The sequence below is a fragment of the Chrysemys picta genome, chromosome 2, assembly GCF_011386835.1.
Source record: "Chrysemys picta bellii isolate R12L10 chromosome 2, ASM1138683v2, whole genome shotgun sequence".
Taxonomy (NCBI): Eukaryota; Metazoa; Chordata; order Testudines; family Emydidae; genus Chrysemys; species Chrysemys picta.
In genome coordinates, this window is record NC_088792.1 from 151,998,853 (window position 1) to 152,016,709 (window position 17,857).

Sequence of the window (17,857 nt, forward strand, 5' to 3'; positions counted from 1 at the left end):
GGAGTCCAATTCTGACCTCTGTTTTAAGTCAGGTGTAACATAGCTGAAGTCAGTGGAGTTACATCAGTTTGAAAACACTATCTGGACCTTCCTTAACACATAAGTATTCAGATATCAGGTATGTAATGTTCCTTGTGGTAGACAAGGCACTGACCTCTGTTATAATACAAAGGAGACTTTGAGGCTGCTGGACGCAGTGGTTCTCTCTGGCTCTCAGACTGAGGCCTGGTCTACACTTAAGTTTTATCAGCATAGCTTGATCACTTAGAGGTGTCTTATGTTACCGATAGAGCTTTCAGGGTAAAAGCCCCAATGCAGATGCAGTTATACTGGTATAGCTTATGCTGGTTGGGGGAACCAGCAGAAACTATACCACTATAGATGGCACTTTAAAATCACCATAACAGCATCCCCACTGCAAGGTTTTGCTGATATATACTGGTATGATACCAGCTAACCTCCCTAACACAGCTAGTGCTACCTAATTTTTCCACAGCATCTACTCTAAACCCTGGATGCACTTTCCTTTTTGAGTGTTACTGAGAATGGGTCCTAATGTCTCAGCTCAGGTCTGAATTACCCCAGAGTACAGGGACACTCGGGTCCAGGATTCAAGACTCCCTCTTAACTGCTGCAGGGTGCCCTTTATTCTTGCAGGCCAGTGTCAGGTATGAAATCCCTGCGGGCAACAGCCAGTGGAAATTCAACCACAGTCAGCTCAGGAATCCCACCTCTAAACCAGGAGCATCTCACTGCAGCAAATTCCTGGACACAAATGCCGGAAAAGAACGGTCATTTCAGGACAAGGCTGACCCTGAGGAAGGGAGAGGAAGCGAGAGAGTGAGGGAGAGCATCAGAGCGTCACTAAAGCCCCCGGCTGAGTGGCTGCATCAATAAACCTTCCTGACACTGCTTTTTGGAGCATGCCTCTTCCAAGCAGAGCCAGCTTTAATATTTAGTGTCTCATACAAAGCCATCTCCCGCTCGTGTAAAACCAAAGCACCAATGTGACACAGGGAAGGAAGCAATGATAGAAGAGCCCCAGCTCCTCCAAACAAAGCAGTAGCCGATTCCATAACTCCAGAAGTCCCTGACACGAATAATCCATCATCACCCTAGGTCAGTGGCTCTCAATCTTCCCAGACGACTGTACCCCTTTTGGGAGTCTGATTTTCTTGCGTACCCCCATGTTACACCTCACTTAAAAACAACTTGTTTACAAAATCAGAGCTAAAAATACACAAGTGTCCCAGCCTGCTATTCCTGAAAAATTGCTTCCTTTCTAATTTTTACCATTTAATTATAAAATAAACCGATTGGAATATTTCTATTGTACTTACATCTCAGTGTATAGTACATAGAGCAGTATAAACAAGTCATTGCAAGCGTGTACTGACCTTGCTAGTGCTTTGTCTGTAGCCTGTTGTAAAACTAGGCAACTATCTAGAGTTGATGTACCCCCTGGAAGGCCTCTGCCTACCCCCAGGGGTACATGTACCCCTGGTTGAGAACAACTGCCCTGGTGCTTCCCACTGGGATGTGACAGGAATTTGCAGCGTCTCTGGAATGCAGCCACCTCCCGGCCTAAGGCAGCAGATTCCAGTGAATGGAGACACCACATAGAGAGATAAAACAATCCTTGTGGGAGGGATAGATCAGTGGTTTGAGCATTGGCCTCCTAAACCCAAGGTTGTGAGCTCAATCCTTGAGGGGGCCATTTAGGGAACTGGTCTAAAAATCTGTCTGGGGATTGGTACTGCTTTGAGCAGGGGGTTGGACATAGATGACCTCCTCAGGTCCCTTCCAATCCTGATATTCTATGATTCCATCCTGCAAGGTGCTGAGCCCTCCTATAATCAATAGGAGCCGAGGGTGTGTGGTCAGCATCTTCTAGGGGCATTCCAGAGGCAGCAGTGTAGTTTCCTGGTTTGAGCAGATGGGCTAAGGGTGCTGGGCTTTATTCCCTGTCTGCTCACTGCCGTATGAAGACTCAGGCAGGTTTGTTAAGACCTGATCCCAAGCCCACTGAAGTCATGGTGGACTGGAGTACTCTCCACTTGCAGAGTAAGGTGTGCCTGGTGTATGAAGGTGACTCAGTGTGGGGACTCTGAGTGCAAGGATGGCATGAGCCTGCCCAGAACCTCTCTGGGCAAATGCGGGCCTGCTCACGACCTTGCTCACACCATCTTCACTGCATAGAGCCAGCTGGAGCTGCCCTGGGCTTACCCCATTTTAGGAGAGATCATTGTAAGGCTCAATTTATCCATCTATCAGAGTAAAAGCGCAATCATGCCCAGGGCCGGCTCCAGCTTTTTTGCCGCCACAAGAGGCAAAGAAAAAGAAAAAAAAGAAAAGCCCAATTGAGCTGCCGCCGAATTGCTGCCAAAGAGGAAAACAGGGAGTGAAGGACCCGCCGCCGAATTGCCGCCGCAGACCCAGACGTGCTGCCCCAACAACGGACGGAGTGCCGCCCCTTTCTATTGGCCGCCCCCAGGCACCTGCTTCCTTCGCTGGTGCCTGGAGCCAGCCCTGATCACGCCCAGCTCTCAGATGGCATTTTTCCTCTGCAGATCTCAGAGCACTTTACGAAGAAGGGCAGTATCATTGTCGCCATTTTACATATGGGGAAACTGAGGCACAAAACGGGCAGCGACTTGCCCAAAGTCATCCCGCAGCAGAGCTGGGACTGGAACCCAGGTCACCAGAATGCCAGTTTGCTGCTCTAGCCACTAGGCCACATGACCTTTTTTTCCCCTATAGCATTGATTTGCCTAAAGCCAGATTCCGCCACCCTCACACACACGGAGCCTGGGCAGTACCTTACTTTACAAGCACTCCCATTGGGGTCAGTTATGCCTCTGTCCCAAGCCCCACTTGGGGGCAGTGTGCAGCCCAGGAGCAGATTGTCAGAGAGTCACCATCATCCGCTACTGCCTGGGAGGCTGTACTCTGTGCCAGCCCTACACCTGGAGCAGTGTACGTCCCACAGCACAGCTGTGCTGACCAGCGCTTTGGGGGTGGGAGCCAGGAGTACACAATCCCCCCTCATGCATCCTTGGAGATGGAAGGGAAGACAACATAGTTGCATTGGCTGGCACAGAAGTGGGGTGGCAAAGCCAGGGCTCCATCCACCCAAGCAGGAGGGGGAATAGCAGCCCTATGGCTGTGCCAGGGCCCCCAAATGGCCCTTACTTCTAATTTTCATGACACTAAAACAAAACCGTTCCAGTCAGTCCAAGTCGTTGGGGAATCAGTAACACACTTCCCAACAGGGTAGAGCAGGGGCACCCACTGGGGCACCCTAGAGAAGTACAAATGCTCCAGGAGATTTTCCATGTACCTTTGGAACGAAGTTACAAAACTGGTGCCTGCTCATTTTTACACCCTGTTCATGTCTCCGCTCATAGACTACAGCACTAATGAACTGCTTCAAGTAGCGGCCTGCCCTTACCCGTGTTGATGTGCCAATGACACACCAGCACCCGTTCCTGATTGGTAATCCCAATCTGGCAGCTGCCCAGAAGTCTTTGGGTGGTGGCAGGCACCTGACCAAGAAGCTTCTTGCCAGTACCAGCTCTTCTGAGCCTGACCTGTCACATCGCATCATGTTAACCTCAGCTATGTCAGCAGAGATAGAACCAGGTGACTCATGCATTCTGGGATGATGTAAGTCTCCAGTTGCTTCCTCTTCACCCTGCCATTAAAGTAGTAGAGAAATGTAATGTTATAGTCTATGCAGGAGTGGAAGCTCCCTAAAAGTCAGGGGGCACTGAACTGTGGCCCCACCACCACTCTGCCCCTTCTCCTGGAACTCCTGGAAGCGCCCTTCCCCTGAGGCCCCGCTCCCGCAGCACCTCTTCCCCCAAAGAATCTGCCCCTGCTCGCTCCTCTCTGCCCCTCCCCCACATCGTTTGTCCTTACCACCAGTAAAAAGTGCTGGAGCCATGGCCTCCTGGCCCTTCCTGTTCTGCCGACACTGAATCTGTATTAGCCATTCAGGTTTCTAGGAGGCCATCCATCGTCATTATTTATTTGTATTGCAGTGGCAACTATGGGCCCCAGTCTTTGGCCCGTTGTGCTAGGTGCTGTACAAAAAAGACAAGCCACACAGATGATTCCTGCCCCAAGAGCAATCTACATATAAGAGGAGGTAAGAGGTGGATTCAGACAGCAAACCAGGAAACAGTGAGACGGTATACAACTACTTTGCATTGCCACGTTGTGCATTTAATCTGTAGGGCCGCCTTCAAGAGTTGGTCATTATAATTATCCCCATTTTACAGGTAGACTCAGTGTACTGACATGACTTTAGTCAGTCCCAGAGACAGGCAAGAAAACTCCGGTCTCCTGAAGTTCCCATATGAGATGACAGCTCCCTCACTGGTAAAGACCTGCAGAATGAACCTTCAGCTCACCTCCTTTAGAACTAGCTTCTGACCCAAGTTACAAGCAGAGGTGATCAAAATTATTAACATGTAGGAGTTGTGTTAAATTTGCAGGGGACTCAGCCACCTCTGTGGCTGTTTGAAGTTTTCTGGGAATGGGGAAATTGTTGAAATGAACTTCTTTTTTATTTTGGAGATGGTCAAGAATTTTTAAAAGCAAACCAACCCCTTTTGATGAGCTTTCTTTACCCTGGTCATCTGAGAAACTCCAGTGGAATTGCATCAAGTATGAGTCAAAGTAAAATTTAGATTGCTAGGCTTTAAAAAAAGCCTGTACATTTTTTTTTTGAACAAGCTGTGCCTCTACAGGCCATTACACAGCAGACAATTATTTTGGCTTTTCTAGGCCCTTTTTTCTAAAAAATCCTCAAGTATTTTAGAAAACCAAAGCCCCATTTTGTCCCTCCAAGTTGGTTTGAATTTCATCCTCATCTTAGAGAGGAGGCAACTGAGCCCAGAGAAGTTAAGCGACTTGCCTGGGGTCAATGAAAGAGCCAGAACTAGAACCTGAGTTCCAATTTCTAGCTTTAAGAAATCAAATGAAATAAAATATTCCCTTGCTGCAACTACCAGTGTTGGTGGGAGACACCCCTAAGGGCAAGGTCAGCATGGTCTCTAGGAACCACTGAAATTTTGGCCTTCCATCAAGGGTCATCACTAATACCAGCTGTTGTGTGGCTGTAGTGTGGGCACCTCCATTTGGAAACTGACCAACTGAGGATACTTTACACTCTGAAAATATTTCATCCTGCCTTGAGTGCAGGGGACTGGACTAGAAGACTCTCAAGGTCCCTTCCAGTCCTACGATTCTCTGGTTCGATGATTGAAAGCAGGCCACAGAACAGCTATCAGAAGATACCTTTACGTTCTATAGAGCGCAACATTATTTTGGTCCTGAATCTTGCTGCTAAACATTTGGCTTGTTGTCCCCTTGGCTGAGCATCCCGTCAAAAGGATCACTCTCAGTGGCACATAAATAAGGAAGGAGAGATGAGCATGCTCTCTGCTACAGCCAGTTTCCATTGGCACAAAGGCCTTATAAAGGGGTGTACTTTATAGGGCACCACTGGAGGTGCAATTAACAGCTCCCCAGGGGTTAAATCTCTGCCATGAGTGGCTGGGAGCAGATGGCGGGGGTGGGGGAATTAGCATTTGGAACATAGTGAAGCTTTTGCATAAGAATTCAGAGACAGCCAAACAAAGACATTCCTGACCCACCTGCATGGGGAGTAGCAATCAGTTTGCTACTAGTCTTCTCTCAGAGTAGTGTAAATGGGGGTAGGTTATGCTGGCTTTACACCAGCTTAAGTGATAGCAGAACAAGGCTCCAAAGGTGCAAGGGCAGACCGGAAGGATTTAAGAATTTTATTAAGATGATGTTTAAGAAAAAAAAAGTGAACAGTACAGAGTTTAAGCATAGAAGTTTCTGGTTAGGAGGGAATAACATACAGATTATCGAGGGTGCTACACTACACTTGATCTTAGCTCACAGAGCCGAGAAGCAATGGGCAACTAGCCAAGAGCAGAAGAAAAGTTTTCCCTCTTCGCTAATGCAAAATTCAAAAGCCAATCCACCCCAATTCCCTACCATGCCTGAGATTTTAGCAGGGAGATGTTTGTTTTCTTCCCTCCCTGGGCTCCATCCTCATATTTACAGGCCCTTGATGCTATGGAATCTTTCCAGGCTGCTTATACATTTGCTACGTGTCTAATGAAATGTCCTCAGATTGCTCATTGGCTTGCGGTTTCTAGTCTAACGACTTGGTTGCTTTCATCTGAAATTCTCATTCTTGATGTCTGTTCCAACCTGCCTTCATTCTTTATATATTTGCATGGGTACCATAAATAGACCAGGAGATAGTCGTCTAGGAATCAGTATTGCCAACTGCAAATGTTCAAAAATATTGAGTCATGCTCACCAAAAATCATGAGATTATGTAAAATAGAGCTGGTGTTCTTTTTATTTGCCTTCTGCTTTCTGAGTGCAGTGGAGGGGGGGTCCCATTTTGAAGTTTTCTCCACAGCCACGAGGGCTAGAAACTTACTTTTGCTTTAAGAATGAAGGCTGAAATCATCACATTTACACGTGACTCCAGGAGCTGGGGCTTTAAGGAAAACAATCATTATCATGAGACTCATGACAAAATCATGAGAATTGGCAACACTGTGTTCTCACCTTAGTTAAACGGATTTACACCTGTATGAGTTACTCTGCAAATGAACATCTTAACTGAGATCAGAACCTGGCTTTGTGTCTTTTGGTTTAATTTAAGAGAAACTCACTTAGCTATGCTAAATCAGGCTATGCAACTGATCCTACTAAAGTGTTAATTAGAAGAGGATTTTTGCCATCTTTATTCCGATAACAAGGCTAATCCAGTCAATAAGGCACCTACAGCACTTGATTAAGGCATATTTAATCAAGAAAACATACGATTATGCAGGGATTAGGTACCATAAGCAGAGCAGGGATACTAAAGATCAGAGTCTGGAAATCAAATGGGAAACTGAAATCCATGGGCCATTGATTTCAATGGAAACAAGATCAGGCCCTGAACATGGAGAGCAGCTTTGTTGCAATTTTAACATGCAGCTCAGTATGTAAATGCTATGTTTTCCCCAATTAATCTTTTCAAAAGATTGTTTGCAGTGCTCTTGTAGCTGTGTTGATCCCAGGACATTAGAGAGACAAGGTAGGCGAGGTCATATCTTTTATCAGAATAATTTCTGTTGGGGAAAGAGAAGCTTTCGAGCTTACACAGGTCCCTAAAGAAGAGCTCTGTGTAGCTTGAAAGCTTGTCTCTTTCACCAACAGAAGTTGGTCCAATAAAAGATATTACCTCCTCTACCTTAAAAAGAACAAGGAGTACTTGTGGCACCCTAGAGACTAAGCACTGGAATGGGTTACCTAGGGAGGTGGTGGAATCTCCTTCCTTAGAAGTTTTTAAGGTCAGGCTTGACACAGCCCTGGCTGGATGATTTAATTGGGGATTGGTCCTGCTTTGAGCAGGGGGTTGGACTAGATGATCTCCTGAGGTCCCTTCCAACCCTGATATTTTATGATTCTATGATTTCAGAGTGCTGTACCAGCAGTTCATCTCTCAACATGCCTATGCTGCTACTGCAAAAGCATATGGACTCTTAGTATATCAGCCTACTACTCCTTTCAACACGGGTCTGATAGCACATTTAGCTCTGAGCTTGCTTGGGACAGGCAGATCCTGGACTTGGTTCAGACTTCTCATGAGGCAGCACACTCAGTACCCCCTGGGTGCATGCATGTCCAGGCGTAGATTGGGAAACTTGGCCAGCAGTGTTTGTGTAATTGCACAGGTAATTTGTAATTGGCTGGACTTGAAAGATGGTGATTCTGAAAGAGGCAAATCTTCCTGGGTCATGCTCGAGCAAGGGAGCCAGAAGTCAGGAATTGTTCAGAATAATTGCGACACACAATGAAAATGTGTCCTCACCTCTACTCTGCTCTCAGCCTCAGGAGATGGTCTTCCAAGGTCCCTTCCAAGATAAGTCCTCCATATGTCTTTCTGGATGAGCCAGGAGGGCTGCTTTCAGCTCCTTTCTGTAATTTATCAACCACACGGCACCACAAACAAGCCCATTCTCCATTGTATCCCTCAGCAAGCCAGGCTGTGGTCACCATTACACCATTGGAAGTCAGGAGAAACTGTAATGCCATTTGAGATTAAACTCTTGAAGACTCCAACAAGGAAGAATCTCTAGACGGGATGCATGTTTGGGGGTGTGTGAGAAAGGAATGGGATGCAGGCGATCTGGGTTCAGTTCTTAGCTCTGCCACAGACTTCTTCTGACCTTGGGCAAGTCATTTATGGCTAGGTTTTAGAGAGAGCTCAAAATGTTGAGTGCTCAGTGCTTAAAATCAGGCCCTTTTCTCTGCCTCATGGAAAATGAGGATAACACATGCTTTCTCCCATCCTGTATATCTCTTGTCTATTTAGATTGTAAGTTCTCTAGGAGAAAAACCAAGAGATCTGTGTTTTTAGTAGAAAAACACCCTGAAAATTTCATCCAATATGAACATTTTCTGCAAAAGTTGGAAATATTTGATCAGCTTTGCTCCTTAGAAATGCACCTAGCAGTTCAAGAAGAGGGACTCGTTACACAGTGGCCTCCACCTGGTTGTGTTGCTGCATCTCAGTGCTGGACTTCAAGGAAGGTAGGATTGCCATATAGGCACAGAGGACCATAGTGGTAGTATTGCTGTAAAGGGTCTGGGGGTGATAGTGGATCACAAATTGAATTTGAGTCAACAATGGGATGCCGTTGTGAAAAAGGCTAATATTCCAGGGTGTATTAGAAGGAGTGGCGTATGTCAGACACAGAAGTAACTGTCCCACTCCACAAGGTACTGGTGAGACCTCAGCTGGAGTACTGGGTCCAGTTCTGGGCGTCACTCTTTAGGGAAGGTGTAGACAAACTGGAGGGAGTCCAGAGAAGAGCAACAAAAATGATCCAAAGTTTAGAAAACCTGACCTAGGAGGAAAGGTTAAAAAAAACTGGGCATGTTTAGTCTTGAGAAAAGATGACTGAGGATGGGAACCTGAGAACAGTCTTCAAACATATTAAGGGCTGTTATAAAGAGGACAGCGATCAATTGTTCTGCATGGGGTAGGACAAGAAGCAATGGGCTTGATCTACTGCAAGGGTGATTTAGGTTAGATATCAGGAAAAACTTTCTAACTCTAAGGGTAGTTAGACTTGGTAATAGGCTTCCAAAGGAGGTTGTGGAATCCCTGTCATTGAAGGTTTTTAAGAACTGGTTGGACAAACCCTTTTCAGGGATGGTCTACTCGAGGTTGACTTGGTCCTGCCTCAGCGCCGGGGTTGGACTTTATGATCTCGAGGTCCCTTGCCGCCTGACATTTGTATGATTCTATATTTATCCCTTTTATAACTCTGCTGTTCTCTACTGAATTTGACCTCAGGTGTTAGCTCACTAGATAACTAGCAAGGCTCCCAAGCTGCCATCTATCCTTAGAGTCTGTATGTAACTAGGAAAACAGGCATATGGCTTTGGTGAGCAGTTCTCCGTGGCCTTAGATCATCCTGGAAGGGGATGTTATAGAAATATGAATAACGGTGGTTGTCAAGTGGGCCACTTGGGTAAGAGGGCAGCTCAGAAGTAAGCTCAGCACAGCTCAGAGGAGCACTATGCTACCTTTCCACCTCCCGGTTATCCTGCAGTCAGCTGGGGACAGTCTGGCTCCCAGCACAAGCTGTCCCGGTCACAAGGACCATTCTCTTGGCAGGCACCCCTTAGGTTCTTGCCAGTGTCTCCTCGCAACCCCTGGCCTCAGCCCCCACCCCTCACTCCAGCTGTATGCTACCCAGGGCCGGTGCAAGGAAGTTTAGTGCCCTAGGCGAAACTTCCACCTTGCGCCCCCCCAGCCCTGCAGCAGCTCCCCGCCCCCCCTCCACCCTGAGGCGCCCCCCCCCCCCGCGGCAGCTTCCCCCTCTGCCCTGAGGCGCGGCCCCCCACGGCAGCTCCCCCCCCCAGGAGCCATGCAGCAGCTCCCCACCCCAGCTCACCTCTGCTCCTTCTCCTCCCTGAACACGCCGCCCCCGCTCTAATTCTCCTCCCCTCCAGCTGATTGGCGCTGCAAGCCTGGGAGGTGGGAGAAGTGGAGTAGCGATGGCGTGCTCGGGGCGGGGGGAGGCGTAGCAGAAGTAAGCTGGGGTGGGGAGCCCTGCGGCTGCTCCCCCCCAGGCACTCCCCCCACGGCAGCTCCCCACCCCCCCGGCCCGGGGAGCCGTGAGGCAGCTCCCCACCCCAGCTCACCTCTGCTCCACCTCCTCCCCGAGTATGCCGCCCCGCTCTAATTCTCCTCCCCTCCCTGGCTTGTGGTGCCAAACAGCTGATTGGCACCGCAAGCCTGGGAGGTGGGAGAAGTAGAGCGGCCACTGCACGGGAGAGGGAGTCTGAGCCGCACGTGTCAGCGCACCGCCAGCAGCCCAGCCCAGGAACGCTGTAAAAAAAAATTGGGGGTACCGCTTTTTGGCGCCCCCAAATCTTGGCGCCCTAGGCAACTGCCTAGTTTGCCTTAATGGTAGCATCAGCCTTGATGCTACCCAACAAGTCTCTACACCTGAGGAACTTCATCTTGCCTTTCAGGGCAGCGTGAAATCTTTATGCTACTGGAAAGGTGCAAAAAAAAAAACCTGGCCCTCAGAATTGGAACCCAGCCTGAAATTTGCAAGTTCCCCATACATCTATGTTGAACCAAACCCAGACCTCAGCTCTAGCAATCCCTGGGGCTTTGGGTGTATTCAGTCTGACCCTTATTCTGCAGCTCTTCCCACAATTGGCTCCAAGAAATCACCCCATGCCTATTGCATAGGACCGATCAAAGGACAAGCCTACCCTCCTGGAAGCTGTAAAAACTAGCAGAACTCGGCCATTACACAACACAGAGCGCACCGGGGTGTGAAATGGCAAGTGCAGCATAGGCCTGGTCTACACTATGAGTTTAGGTCGAATTTAGCAGCGTTAAATCGAATTAACCCTGCACCCGTCCACACAACGAAGCCATTTACTTCGAAATAAAGGGCTCTTAAAATCGATTTCTGTACTCCTCCCCGACAAGGGGAGTAGCGCCGAAATCGACATAGCCATTTTTATTAGGTTTCAGAGTAGCAGCCGTGTTAGTCTGTATCCGCAAAAAGAACAGGAGTACTTGTGGCACCTTAGAGACTAACAAATTTATTAGAGCATAAGCTTTCGTGGATCCATTCTATATGCATCCGAAGAAGTGGGCTATAGTCCACGAAAGCTTATGCTCTAATAAATTTGTTAGTCTCTAAAGTGCCACAAGTACTCCTATTTTTATTAGGGTTAGTGTGGCCGCAATTCGACGGTATTGGCCTCCGGGAACTATCCCACAGTGCACCATTGTGACCACTCTGGACAGCAATCTGAACTCGGATGCACTGGCCAGGTAGACAGGAAAAGCCCCGCAAACTTTTGCATTTCATTTCCTGTTTGCCCAGCGTGGAGAGCACAGGTGACCATGCAGAACTCATCAGCACAGGTAACCATGCAGTCCGAGAATCGAAAAAGAGCACCAGCATGGACCGTACGGGAGGATCTGATGGCTATATGGGGAGCGGATTCAGTGCTAGCAGAACTACGTTCCAAAAGACGAAATGCCAAAACATTTGAAAAAAATCTCCAAGGGCATGATGGAGAGAGGCCACAATAGGGACTCAGATCAGTGCCGCGTGAAAGTTAAGGAGCTCAGACAAGCCTATCAAAAAACAAAGGAGGCAAACAGTCACTCCGGGTCAGAGCCGCAGACATGCCACTTCTACGCTGAGCTGCATGCAATTCTAGGTGGGGGCCGCTACCACTACCCCACCTCTGATCATGGATTCCGATGAGGGGGTAATCTCAGCCATGCCTGCGGATTCTGCGGACGGGGAAGATGAGGAGGAGGAGGATGACGACGAGCTTGCGGAGAGCACACAGCACTCCGTTCTCCCCAACAGACAGGATCTTTTTCTCAGCCTGACTGAAGTACCCTCCCAACCCTCCCAAGGCATTATCCCAGAAAATGAGGCCATGGCAGGGACCTCTGGTGAGTGTACCTTGGTAAATATAAAACATGGTTTAAAAGCTAGCATTTTTTAATGATTAATTTGCTCTGAGGATTTGGGATGCAGTCTCAACCAGTACAGCTACTGGAAAAGTCTGTTAATGTGTCTGGGGATGGAGCGGAAATCCTCCAGGGACATCTCCATGAAGCTCTCCTGGAGGTACTCCAAAAGACTTTCCAGAAGGTTTCTGGGTAGTGCAGCCTTATTCCGTCCTCCATGGTAGGACACTTGACCATGCCATGCTAGTAGCAAGTAATCTGGTATCATTGCATGACAAAGCCTGGCAGTGTTTTCTGGCATTCAAGCAACATCCGTTCTTTATCTCGCTGTGTTATCCTCAGGAGAGTGATATCGTTCATGGTAACCTAGTTGAAATACGGGAATTTAATTAAGTGGACAGAGGTGGCCGTTCCTACTGGGCTGTTTGCCTGTGGCTGAAAAGAAATCCTTCCCTGCAGTTAGCCAAGCGGGGGTCAGGGGGGAAGAATAATTGGCGCTGAGCTTTTCGCGTTTGGCTAGCAGGGATCTTCCACCCCAGTTAGCCATGCGGTGGGGGGAGGGGTAAAGCGATCATCCCAGAGAATTGGATGGGGGGGGGGGTTAGTTTGGTTTCTTCAGGGATCTTCCCTGATACCAGCCACACGGTGGGGGGAGAAATAAAGCGATCATCCCAGAGAATTGGATGGGGGGGTTAGTTTGGTTTCTGCTGCTGCACGTTAACAGGAAAACCGCAGCACTCAACGGGCTTTGCTTGGTATGTGGGAAAGGAGGGTGCTGCTTTTAGGAAGACTGCAGAAGCCGAAAGACAATGGCTTACCATGGCCGCATGCAAGCTGAATTCTGTTGCCTGGACCTGCGTCTGTGATCTCTAACACCAAAGCCGTAGGCACTTAATATTAAGTTGCAAAATGTGACCTTGTACCGAAATCACATGTGCTATGTAATGTGAATAGTGTTGTTCACCGTGAAAGAGTATAAGCATTGTTCTGTAAAATGTATCTTTTTAAATACTTCTCTCCCTTTTTTCCCTCCCTCCCGCAGCTGCAAATTTTTCAAGCCTCCCTCCTCTGTCCCGAAGGCTATCTCAGATAAGATGGCGAAAAAAAAGGATGCAAGACTAAATGTTCTCTGAAATCATGGAATCGACCCTCAATGAAAGAGCTCATCTGAATGAGTGGAAGGACACGGTATCAAAGTACAGGAAAGATGCCAGTGAACGTGTGGCCATGAGGGACGCTCGAGATGAGAGGAGGCAGGCTGCAACGCTGGGGCTGCTGTGTGATCAAACGGACATGCTCCGGCGTCTGGTGGAGCTTCAGGAATGGCAGCAGGATCACAGAGTGCCTCTGCAGCCCCTGTATAACCGCCCTCCCCCCTCACCATGTTTCATAGCCTCCTCATCCAGATGTGTAAGAACACGGGGGGGGAGGGAGGAGGGGAGGCTCTGTGCACCTGCCCACTCCACCCCAGTGGACAGCCCAAACAAAAGGCTGTAATTATTTTGAACTTTTTTAGTGGCCTTTTCCTTCCCGCCTATCCTCCTCCCAAACCCCACCCGGGCTACCTTGTCAGTTCTCTCCCTATGTTTATATTCAATTAATAAAGAATACATGATTTTTAAACGATAGTGACTTTATTTCCTTTGAAAGCAAGCTGTGATTGAAGGGGGAGGGTGGGTTGCTTACAGGGAATGAGTCAATCAAGGGGGCAGGTTTTCATCAAGGAGAAACAAACAGAACTTTCACACCATAGCCTGGCCAGTCATGAAACTGGTTTTCAAAGTTTCTCTGATGCGCAGCTCTTCCTGGTGTGCTCTTCTAATTGCCCTGATGTCTGACTGTGTAATCAGCAGCCAGGCGATTTGCCTCAGCCTCTCACCCCGCTATAAAGGTCTCCCCCTTACTCTTACAGAGATTGTGGAGCACACAGCAAGCAGCAATAACAATGGGAATATTGGTTTGGCTGAGGTCTGAGCGAGTTAGTAACGTGCGCCAGCGACCCTTTAAACATCCAAATGCACATTCTACCACCATTCTGCACTTGCTCAGCCTGTAGTTGAACAGCTCCTGATTACTGTCCAGGCTGCCTGTGTATGGCTTCATGAGCCATGGCATTAAGGGGTAGGCTGGGTCCCCCAAGGATAACAATAGGCATTTCAACCTCCCCAACGGTTATTTTCTGGTCTGGAAAGTAAGTCCCTTGCTGCAGCCGTTTAAACAGATTAGTGTTCCTGAACACGCGAGCGTCATGAACCCTTCCCAGCCAGCCCACGTTGAAGTTGGTGAAACATCCATTGTGATTCACCAGTGCTTGCAGCAACATTGAAAACTAACCCTTGCGGTTTATGTACTGACTGCCCTGTTGCTCCGGTGCCAAGATAGGGATATGGGTTTCATCTATCACCCCACCACAGTTAGGAAATCCCATTGCAGCAAAGCCATCCACTATGACCTGCACGTTTCCCAGAGTCACTACCTTTGGTAGCAGCAGCTCAATGATTGCTTTGGCTACTTGCATCACAGAAGCCCCCACAGTAGATTTGCCCACTCCAAATTGATTCCCGACTGACCGGTAGCTGTCTGGCGTTTCAAGCTTCCACAGGGCTATCGCCACTCGCTTCTCAACTGTGAGGGCTGCTCTCATCTTAGTATTCTGGCGCTTCGAGGCAGGGGAAAGCAACTCACAAAGTTCCATGAAAGTGCCCTTACGCATGTGAAAGTTTCGCAGCCACTGGGAATCGTCCCACACCTGCAACACTATGCGGTCCCACCAGTCTGTGCTTGTTTCCCGGGCCCAGTATCGGCGTTCCATGGCTATAACCTGCCCCATTAACAGCATGATCTCCAAAGCACCGGGGCCCACGGTTTGATAGAATTCTGTGTCCATGTCCTCATCACTCTTGTCGCCGCGCTGACGTAGCCGACTCCTCCTCGCCTGGTTTTGCAGGTTCTGGTTCAGCATAAACTGCATGATAATGCGCGAGGTGTTTACAATGTTCATGACTGCTGTCTTGAGCTGAGCGGGCTCCATGCTTGCCGTGGTATGGAGTCTGCAGTTTTCACCCAGGAAAAAAGGCGCAAAACGATTGTCTGCCGTTGCTTTCCCGGAGGGAGGGGGAGGATGTACCCAGAACCACCCGCAACAATGTTTTTGGCCCCAACAGGCTTTGGGATCTCAACCCAGAATTCCAATGGGTGGAGGAGACTGGAGGAACTATGGGATAGCTATGGGATAGCTACCCACAGTGCAATGCTCCAGAAGTCGATGCTAGCCTCGGTACATGGCCGCACGCCGCCAAATTAATGTGCTTAGTGTGGCCACATACACTCGACTTTATACAATCGGTTGCCAAAAATCAAATTCTGTAAATTCGGATTAATCCCATAGTGTAGACATACCCATAGAGAGGATGTAACAGCTGCCCTTCCAGAACACACCGCGGCCTTTGAGTCGAGCTCCCTTCCCCCCTCAGTGCTGCCTGCAGCCACACTTCAAATGGGAGAGACCAGTGTCCTTGCATCTCACTCATAGCATAAGTCTAGCCCCGTTGAGTTCAGTGGGACTGCTCATGTGATTAACGGCTGCAATGGGGGAAAGCTAGAGTGATTTTGTCTGGGTCTGAGCAAGGGGCCAGGCTTGGCAACCTGTCTGTCAACAGGACGATCTCTGCTGGGCATGCACAAGATGCCAAGAACCCCGTGGGAGACACAGAACCCCCCCCCAAATACCCTGGAAGGCAGAGGGAGACTATGGCACTCAGCACCAGGCAGGATCAGGCCCCACATGCCCGTCTAATCAAGGCATTGCTCAAAGCCTCTCCTCTCTAGTCCACGGGGACCGTGTTTGGCTTCAGTCCAAGGAAAGATGGGGTTCAGGGCTACAGAGTATGAATGATCCCGCAGCCCTGGCGCTGGGCACCTCAGCAGACCGTCCCAGAAACGTCACCGCTATAAAAAACGATGATCCATTGTATCATTTTCCAATCACAGGCCAAGCGCAAGTGCCAATCAAGCCACAAAACCTTCCAGGGCATCAGCTGCTGCCGTTCACAGGCCTACAAGACTAGACCCAAGGGAGAACTCAATGTTGGACTGTGCTGAGAGCTAGACTAGCCAGTCCATTGGCAGAAGCCAGGTGAACACTTTGGGATTGCATTAGTTACTTATTACAAAGTCCAGCCTTCGACTGCAAGCGCTATTGCGGGAAACAGCTCAGTGTGGTTCGGACAAAGGGATTAAGCATAGGTATGAATGACAGTAAAGAGGTTAAAGTTATAAAGCTTCTATGGACATCCATGCTCCAGGGAATAAGCTGATCCTTTCTGGGGTCAGGAAGAAAACTCTCCAGCATTGTTGTGGAGTGGGTACAATCTTCCCCCAGAGGAACTGAGCCAGTGAAGAGAAGCGTTGTGCCCCTGTCCACTTTATAATTCTAAGCAGAAGTTGGCAGATAGATAAGGACCAGAGTCTGTGTTTTCACTAGTGTAAATCCAGGACACTGATGATTTCAGTGGATTTGCTCCAGATTTGCACCAGCACGGCAGGAGAATGGGTCCCATTTCTCTAGCATGACTGCATTAGTAATCAGCATAACATCCTTCTCATCAGCGCTCCCAAGCTCCTGTTTGTCTATGGTATGCCTCGCTGGTCACTCGGGCTTCCCACATGACTCATTCCCATGAGGGTCATCACAAGACACTGTCTGTTCTTGCCAGTTGACAATAACAATAAGTGACCTTATTGACAAGGAACTTCACGCTCGCCAGCCCGTGAGTCTGGGCAGATGCCATGCGACACACAGGGCCCTAGCTGCACCTGAGCCTGACCTCGCACTAGGTTTACACTGGTTTGAGGGTAATTCCTTCTGATTTATAGCAGGATGAGCAAAAGCAAGGAAAGTGAATTGAGATCAAGTAAATTAAGGCCATTTTAATTCTGAATGAGAGTATCCATCTGTGTGTGTGTGAAGTGGGAGGGGGATTTATGTGGTTTAACTAATCTACTTTAAATTCAGATTAACTTTTCTGACTGTCCCCATGTAGACAAGCCCTGGGGCTTTATTTAAGTGTTCCATATGGTGCAAAATAGCACGCCACTAAGGGGGCAGAGTTCCGTTTCCACTTGGAAGACAGATCAGCTAATGCCTGCCTCCAGTTTGCTATCATGAAAATACAGGCTGCAAGTAGCTATTCACAGAACAGCATTCTCAGACTCATCATCCAAACACAGAGCTAGATTCTTAGCCAGTTTATATCAGCTGAGGATGTGGTTCAGAGTGCAAAGAGACAGAATAGCCTCTCCCGCCTCCGAAGCAAAGCCATCTCTATTTGAAACGTTTCCCTCTGGAAGATGGAGTTGTTTTGTTTCTTAAGACTAGATGTAATGATGTGATGCAACCACATCAATTCAGTGGCCTCGTATTTTGGCTAGTGGGTGGAGAGTGTGTTAACATTTAAGTTGCAGTAGTACGTAAACACCACAATGAGGTTGTGCCCTATTGTGCTAGGTGCTGTACAAACCGTTAGTAAATAATATCCATAATATCTCTTTGTGTGTGAATAGACATAAATACTCATACACAGCATTTTTCATCAATAGGTCTTGAAGTACTTTGCAATCAGTATCGTTATCCCCATTTGACAGTGGGGAAACTGAGGCAGAGCAGTACAGTGACTTGCCCGGAGAATGGCTGTGCTGCAGGCCTTACTTCTTACCACCAACTCAGCAGGGACATCACAGTCTGACTTTTGGATGGGGAGAAGGCACCAAGGTGTTGGAGGAAAG

The 17,857-nt window shown here is 48.4% G+C and overlaps 1 long non-coding RNA gene across 2 annotated transcripts in view; it reads left to right on the forward strand.

Annotated features, from left to right (window-relative positions):
• Positions 1–13,791, forward strand: part of LOC112059567 (uncharacterized) — a 38,695-nt gene extending 24,904 nt beyond the window's left edge. The window contains exons 3-5 of one of the 2 annotated variants that reach the window (XR_006172203.2): positions 8,546–8,637; positions 11,469–12,055; positions 13,116–13,791. This is a non-coding gene — a long non-coding RNA (uncharacterized LOC112059567). The remainder of the gene's footprint in view (positions 1–8,545; positions 8,638–11,468; positions 12,056–13,115) is intronic. The other variant, XR_002888873.3, reaches the window with a different exon arrangement.
• Positions 13,792–17,857: the final 4,066 nt, after the last annotated feature.